The sequence below is a fragment of the Larimichthys crocea genome, chromosome XXII, assembly GCF_000972845.2.
Source record: "Larimichthys crocea isolate SSNF chromosome XXII, L_crocea_2.0, whole genome shotgun sequence".
Classification (NCBI taxonomy): domain Eukaryota; kingdom Metazoa; phylum Chordata; class Actinopteri; family Sciaenidae; genus Larimichthys; species Larimichthys crocea.
In genome coordinates this window covers 23,069,310-23,078,530 of record NC_040032.1, presented here as the reverse complement: position 1 = coordinate 23,078,530, position 9,221 = coordinate 23,069,310, and positions in this window count along the sequence as shown.

Here is a 9,221-nt window from a genome sequence, read left to right as displayed (position 1 = left end):
TCGGGCTGCAAATGGGTTCGGGCTCTACAAAGCTGCAGGTGTCAATGCCTGACTCGATGGAGATCATCTTTGCTAACCTCCTCCTCTCCCCCACTTCCTTTATAGCAGGGATGTCCAAAGTACGGCCCGGGGGCCAATCACTGCCGAGTCAGATTTCAGCCCAAAGCTTCATTTTTATAATATATTATTTATGGCCTGCTAGGATTGTCAGATACTGTATGGCTGCCAGATTTGGCTTTTTTGGTTGACACAACAAAGAATTTGAACCTTTAAGGACATAGCTGGTGTTATATATCTGTAGATGTGACACAAAATATTACTTTCTAAATGATTTTGTTAAAGAGAACAGCAAGAGTGATATGTTTTAGATTTATTGTTAATGTCAACAGACTTTGCTTTACTCATAATAAGTCACGTTTAAAATGAACATAAGGTTAAGATTTGTATCAACTTCATGCAAGTTTAACGTATTCCATACAATTTATTCTTTGTTATCTGACTCCAGATGTGAAAGAAAGGAAGAACTGGTTTTTAGCATGTCATTTAAAAAAATAATAATAATAATTGTGACAATGAAAACAAAATTGTTACAGAACAGTGCATTTTTTATTGGTAATTTTTCAAATGTTAGTATTGGCCCCCAAGCATTTTCACATTGTCAAATCTGGCCCTCTTTAAAAAAAAAAAAGGTTGGACATGCCTGAGTCTAGAGGGCAGTCCAGGACAGAGCTGGACCTCCTGACCAGTTGGTTGAGTATTTTCCTGTCTCTCTCAGTGCTTCTCCCTCTCCAGCAGACGACTGCATAGAAGATTGCAGATGTCACTTAAGTGTCTTTAACAGAGTCCTGCACACTCCAAAGGACCTCAGTCTCCTCAGCAAGTGGAGACGACTTTGATTTATTTTTTATTTTTTGGTGTTGTGTTGTCCGATCAGTCCACTTTATTGTTGAGGTGAACACTCCCACCATCTCCAAATTCAAACCCTGGATGTTCACCAGGGTGGTCTGGTGTCTTCCTCCTGAGATATAATAGTGAATAATAATAAACAATTTCAACTCTTCATCTATCTCTAAGCATAATAAATAACTGTCAAACATGTTGTCTTTTTATTGTCTTTTCTATTTTCTGGTTTCTATTTATTCTTCTTGACTTTTCGTTTCATCTTATTTTATATTCTTCTCACAGTATGTTTACTGTTGTTATGCAGCAACTCACCAAAGCAAATATGTGAAAGCTTATTTGGCAGTACACTCGATTCTGTCACAGTCTATTTCTGGTTCTGTTTTTAACATCTCCTGTTTGACAAAATAAAAAACACATGAGTGCCTTCTCCTTTTATATAACATCTCTTTTGTTTTTATCTGCTGTGTAAAATGAAACTAAATGTTCTAATTATATTCATAACTCAAGCTGCTGCCAAATATTATAAAACTCTAGAAAACAATTCAAACCCTCTCTTTCTGGTAAATAATGTCAGATTTCATTCTGAGTCTTCAGGGGTCCTGCAGTGAAGCACTGCCCCCTTCAGGCCAGCCGGGGGACTGCTGAAGGTTCTCCAGGACCAGCTGGTGTTTGTGCTGCACCATTTTCCTTTTATTCATCAGATTTATTCACACATAGTTATATTAATTAAATATTTAATTCATTTTAGTTTATTTTGTTCATTTCAACTTAAACACAAGTAAAGTCAAGTAAAGTCATACTGACTGAAAAGATGCTTGCCTTAGATCCCTTTGGATTTACATGCTGAAAATATACGTTATAACATTTATTATTTTTGTTCCACAAAGTCACAAATAAACGCATTAGTAGCACTAGAGCTCTGTTTCATGCTTGTCCATTGTCTTGTTTTTTTTAAACATATTTTGTGTTTAAAAGGCCCATCTGTCGCCTTTCCGCGTGGAGTTTGCATGTACTCCGTGTCTGGATCCTCCGGCTTCCTCCCACAGTCCAAAGACATGCACTTCATGGGTTAAATGGTGACTCTAAATTGGCTGTAGGTGCAAATAAGATTGTCAATGTTTGTCTCTATGTGTCCTGTGATGAACCAACAACTTGTCCAGGATGTACTCCACCTTTGACCCAATATCAGCGACCATTAGAACTGGCCGCGACTCGGAAGAGGATGAACAGTAACAGAAAATGGATGCATAGACATAGTGTTTCTTGTCCAAGCTTGGTGCAGACTGAGCAGGATGATCCTTCTGGTAATTAAGGCTGTGAAGGCAGTCCTTCCAAAACTCCCAAAGGCAAAACTCTCGAGCCTTTAATGGGACCAGATTCTGGTATAACTCCAAATATGGCACATAGAGGGACGGGTGAGAATATAAGAGACAACTTTTTAATGTCAAATTCATCACCAGGATCAGGATTAATAAGAACACCGTCCATGTCAGCAGGGCGCTTTCTCCTTCAGCATTATACTGCAGCATTCATAAGAAAAACTAATAAATGTATAATAAAGTCTGAATCACAGCTATGCTCTGCTACTTCTTACCCAATGGGGATCAGCTCCAGCCCCTCGAGACACTGATAAGAATAAGTGGTCATGGAAAATAGATGGAAAACTACTCATAAACTCATTTAACTGACTGACTCACAGTGATTTGTAACAACCTCTGAACTTTAGACATGAATTATGCAGTTTTGAACTTCATAAAGTTCACTGATAAATGATAATCAGCTGTTATTTTAGCTTTTTTCTGAGGTATAAAGACTATTTTGTTGTATGTAATATTACAATGAACCTTTGATGTGATTTATATGTGGTTTCCAAATTAGTTTGGGGTCTACAACAACTCCCAGATATTTCTATGACACATTATAAATTTTGTTTTGTTTAAATTTAACGACAACTTGTTGAAACCAAAGCAAACCTTTTGAGTTTCCTCTGGATCAGGACAAAATACCAGAGTGTTGTTTAGAAAGCTATGTAAAATAAAGAACTGACTCACACTCAGTTTGTTTGTTACATTACAAATCCTCTAACAGTGAAAGGTTTCTAAATCTGTTTAAAGATGGACTTATGAGAGTAAAATCTCAGTTTCAGAACAGGCGCACTGATTATCAGTCAGCTCACATAAAGCAACTTTCCTTTAAATCATTTAAATCCTGTGAAACCCTCAAAACTTGGTTATTCCCCTTAAATCACAATGAAACCTCCTTAAAAACAGTTTATAACCCGAGAAAGCATCACACATTAAAAACCAAACTGACCGTGAAATCTAGTTAATTAGCCTTAAAAGAGTAAAAGTCAAAACCTGTTTATAACTAATTAAAACCTGCTTAAAACACAATGAACTCCACTTATCACCCAGTAAATTCCCTATACAAAGCTCTTTATAACCTCTCACACATCAGTGAACCCTTTTTAACAACAAACAAGCCAACTAAGTTAATCAGACCTAAAAGAGTAAAACCCTCCAGACCCAGTCAAAACTGTTTATAACATATTAAACCTTAAAAATGAGTGAAACCTGCTTAAAAACAAAAATAAAAATAAAATAAACACAATAAACTGAATAATTGTGGGGAAACAGAGTGACATTAATAATATTGAGGTTTATTCATATCAACACATTTACAAACTGAAGGAATGAAGCAGGCGAGTCGATCCTGGACTGAACCACTTCAGGGAGACGGGCGGGAGGGCGGTTTAAGGTTTGGACTGAACCATAGTCTCTAGAGCTTTGGCCACCTGATCAGCTGACATGTTGTCCACAGAGACGCTGCTCTCTTTACCGAAATCTGAACACAACATACAGAAACATTAAGGTTATTATTAAAAATAGATAATAACAGATACCTACTGATAATAATCTGGACATAACATACTGGTCATTCGTTAACTTAAATGTAATTATGCTAATATGAGTGAAATCCTCGTCTAACTGATCAGCATCATGTGGACCTACCGTATCTCGCCCAGACTCGAGCCTGAACTCCCGAACACTCTCTGATCAGGATCGGGAACTCTGGGTTGGACTTTTTCAGGCTCACATAGTGCTGCTCCACAAAGTCTCTATAAAACACACAGTCAGTAAATACTGAATAATCAACGTCATTATGTTTTTAAACTTTTAGAAAAACTGATTTTCAAACACGAAAAAAAAAAATCTGAATACAACACTGACTATGTTTACAGGTGCAAAACATTAATATTCTGGTGGCAACTGTCGATCAACTTCTTCCTTTCCTGTACTTGTACATGCTACAGAACTTTCTGACTTTAAAATGACATTTTTCAGCAGCAACACACTCGTGAGATCTGGCTACACAGATATCTCTTCTCTCTGTCTGTGCTGAATCGTTGGTTTGTTTCATCAAAGACGATCAATACCTGAACTAAAACTTTAATAACTTTCTGAACAGTCATCTAGGTGGCATTCACAACACTTCCAACAAGATTTGGAGAAGGGGGGGGGGGCATGCCTACTTAGGGCCATATCACTGGCAGAGATTGTAATGTTTTTTTGTTATATATATACATATATACACACACATACATATATATATATAGTGTAAAACAAAAGTTTTAATTCATCGATGTTATCACTGAAGTCATATAATTGGATGGTGTTTTTGTAAGGACTAGATTTATTTAAATGTGTATTATTATTTTTACTGCTTGGTGTTTCTTCTAAGTTTCCTAATGAGGGAAGAGAAAAAAATGAGGAACACCTCTCAATATAAGCAAGGAGTCATCAAACAATACTACTGCAAAATAAAACCTAGCAATCCACATCTCGATTTTAATCCTACTGCTCTCATCGGTCAGGAAAAACTGCACAGTATTCCCGGTAGCGCTAGATCTTTCACGGTTGCTTGAGATGGTGACAAGTACACAAAACGTTGCTATTGAGTATGAGAATGTAATTTTTCTTGTCGGAAACGATGTGAATAGAACAAAATGAACTCTGACCTGAAGATTTGTGGTTTGAAAGTGCCATTGTTTTTAAAAATGGAGGAATGAATGAATGAAATGAGGTGTTTAGACAAACACAAACACATTGTTTTTGAAAATATATAACTTGAACACAGACCATTTGCCAGTGGCCTACATAACTCATAAAAGCATTAGTGTATGCAATATTCATGACAAATATAGGAAAATATTTTTTTTGAGAGAGCTCCTTCTTAATTTCTCTTTTACCTGTAAAACCCCTGCAGACCAGAAAGTTTAGAATGCGAATACATAAACACATTCAAAATAGCAGAAGATATGCAGATTCACAGCAAATATTTAAAAATTAGTTTTAGGACAGAGCTCTTATTTATTGTCCTAGAGATAGGAATCCCACAGAAGGAGCCATGAATTCTGTGTTAATTCAACCATGGGTCTATTGAAGAACTTTGCGCATCATTTCTTCTGACAGTTGACATAGGATGCCTGGGACAGCACAGTTTTTGTTACATTGTACAATGTAGTCCAATACTAACTGAAATCATGTACAGGTGGTTACTTGGAAAGCAGGAACATCAAGTCACGAAGCATCTTCACAATAGTTTAGGGATAGCTTAAACACGTGAAGTTCCTGCACTGGTGACCGACGCCATACCAACAGTGTTCTGAAAGCAACCTGTTCCAAAGCCTGGGCAGATGTACAACAAACGCAACCGCAGGGACAAGACCAAGTGCAGCAAGTAAGGCAGGACTTTCACATCACCCACCAACGTCTTAAAAACATCAACAAGAACCCCACTGGCCATGGAACTCAGCTCGGGTGCCTGCAAGGTGACTTCCTCCCTCAGGTAATTGGCCACTCACTATCTACGAGCTCCCCAATAACAACTGGGGAAAAGATGGAGCAAAACTCATAATGAAGAATGGCTTGCGTCCACGCTTGTGATCCTGTAACATCAGCCTCTAATGGCAAAGGGGGTCCTTAACTTCTCTGCCTAGCACGAGCCTCAACGAAGAGTAAAAGTGCTAAAGTAAAGACTCCAGATGACCTGACTTTGAAGTACGACGCCCAGAGACCAGACCATCAAGACAAGGCTGCTAAAGGCTTGTCCACCAACCATCCACCAACCCACATCTCCAAACTCCACGGCTCCACGCTCCACCCCGGATAACGGACGAAAATGGACACATCCGATGCGGTGCAGCATGCTTACGTCAGCCCTGAGGCAGCAGTGACAATTGTAGGGCACGTCCAGTTTGGGAAGAGGAGACTAACTTTGGCCCTTATATCAAGTAAGCCAAACTTGGTGTAAGCCCGCAACATCAGAGAGGAGGAAAAAATGGTGGTGGAGGAGGTGCGCTGTCATTAGGAGGCAGAAAGAAGCACAAAGCTGTCTTCTTGCAAGCAGAGAGGACAATGGATAGGTGGGAAAGGGCTTTAGGGAGAAAGTCAGCCAAAAAGCTCAGCTGGAGGGGGCTCTGGGGAAGGGAGGCAAACACAACATCTTATCTTCTTTCCATCGCAAAAAAAAACCTCCATCACTGGTATGGCAAAGACCCACCCACTCCAACCTGCACTATGCCAACCATGTTACTCTCAAACAATCTTCTCAAACAAAACCACAAATGTTGACTGTTGTAAGACCACAGCCCTCACACAAAGCACTACAAAACCGGGGGGGCACACCAGGTCCTCGTCCTCCAGAGTCGGAAACAGCTCTTGAAAATAAAGGATATACCACAAACCGTCCACCCATCCACTCTTGGCCCCTGAGAGCAAAAAACAAACCGGTCGAGCACACACAGCCCAACCTCACATCCGAGAGGGACAACAGGAAAAGCCCCAACCATCCACTTACTAACCATGGACAGCAGCTAAGCGCATGCCTGGGACGGAAGAGGATAGTCAATATGGGCCAGCACAAATCGGTTCCACCTTGCCACCTGAGCTGCAATCCACCCTGGAGCGTGCAAAGCCACCACACGTAGGCAGACTGGGATGCCTGTCCCCTTCAATTCAACTTACTCTTTTACAAACAAATCACAGAGCTCTAGAGCGCCGCCCATGGGAGAATTCAACAAAAGGCCTATGACCTCCAGAAGGAGCTGAACCAGGTATGGGTGATGTGGATGGCGGGGAAATGGCGGTCAGCGCGAAGGGCTTGACTCGGAAGAGGGACGCTCCCTGCCTGCATAGTCCCATGGGCTGCGCCATTTAAACAACCAGAAAAATACCTCATGATGGGGCATATGACACAAGCTTCAAGGCTTGATCACCCGTAAGTTGGCCACCTTTGAAGTTGGGTGTCTAGTGTGAAAAGACAAAAAGGCTGAAACATACCCCTGATTCAAAGGGTACAACTAGTAATTGATTGGCACCCCGAAATTTAACATCTATGCTGCCCACAGCTGAGATACAGCTCTCACACGGCCACGTATAACCACTAAACAAGGCAAACCTAATGTGCCATAGCCATCCATTGGGCAACAAATGGACATTTGTCCCATGTTGCATGATTCCAATGGGGAGAAAAACAATCAGACAGATTGTTGAAAGAAGAGCCAAACATGTATCCAGAAGAAAACCCTTAAACTGAAATGCCTCACTATCCATATTGGTAATAATCCGCTTCAGTGCAAGAAATCATGTCAAAAAACAAACTGCAATGAAAATACACAGAAGGAAGGGTGAAGAAGCTTTGTTGAAATTTTTAAAAATTTTTAATAAAAAAATTCACCGTTGCGTTTTTTTTTTTTTTTTTTTTTTTTCGCCTTTATTATGTCTATAATCTGTTGGTTTTTCCCCAGATCGTTGTACAACTAACACTTCTTCGTGGTTCTTGAAGCATCAAGCAGCTGTTAGTGATATAAGCCAACATTCCCAAATTTAGTAGGACTACTGACCACAACTGATTAATATAGGGGTTCCGGATGGAACTCATTAGGCAGACTAATCAGTTGTAAGTTTTGACTGGTACACAAATCTCAAATAATAGTGCAATGCAAGAGACAGTAGAAAAAAAAAAAAGAGAGAAGAGGGTGGCATACTTTTAACAACTACATTTTCCTATTACTTCTTATTTTATGTGTCACATTGCTAGTATATCTTAGAATGTGATGATAGTACCATACCCACGTCTCTATCTAATGATATCTAAACTAAAAATCTAATCACCGTGGTGTATTGCATGCTGCGGCGTACAAGTAAATTCTCCCACCCAGGATTAATTTCCCCGGTGTGTCATCACAAGAAAGTTTGTCTAATATTCTTATCGTTATCTCAGCCTCATCTTCTGTGCTGTTTTTTTCTGTGACATCACAAAGGGGAAAAAAAAATAAAAATAAATTGGTGAAGGTAAACATTACAAAAGTACATACATCACCAGGGTAATTCCAGTCCCCGCATGAAGTGTGTACATGTTTAAGGGAAAGGTGATGGGTGGTACACACAAACCTTGAGGTAGGTGGGCGGGACTTCTTGGCTCATATGGTATCTCTGTGCAGGTCGGCAAACCCTTGCAGCCCAGCACTCTACATGAAACTAAAACTGCCAGCAACACGTCTCAAAACTGTCCTACATAAACATAAAATTAATGGGTGATAATTATTTTGGATTTTTTGCTTGTGAGCTCACCAGCCATCTCTAACTCATCTCTACTTATAAGATAAAGATACTGATATATACTCTAAGATAATGATCTTGACTGTTACGAAACACACTGAAAACAGTATGAATTGTGGCTTGTGGTGCGACAGTTTTACAATCGAACAAGGTTATAATATTTTTTTGTTTTTGGTTTAATTATATTAAATTCTCGTCTAAAAAATAAAAAAAAATAAAACCAACTGTTGTCTAAGGCAACTAATCACTCTCATCCCCATTCAAACACAACTATCACAAACCGACCCCCTTTCCCTATTGTACCTCATTCATGAGTTCCTTTATAGTGTTAGTTTTCCATGTTGTTTTCTTCTATCCCGGTAGTGAAGGCCATTCTCTGGGTGCCATGCTGCGGTTTTTTCTTTTAATTAATAATGGAACCGGATTTATTCACCTTAAATTGAGCAATCTTTTTTTCTTTCTTGGCGACCTCTCTTTCCCACCCTTTTTCGTTATAACCAAACCCTTTCCTTTTTTTTTTTTTTTGCATGCCACTGTTCTGCTTGTACCAGAGTCAGTTTACTGTAGCATATTTGCTGCTTTTAGAATCACTAAACATTGACATATCCTGTTGTGTGTTCCTCACATGTGCTGGGCAATCTTCACTATGGATTCTCCCCCCGAACAAACCTGGTGGTGATTGTGGCTGGAGAGATA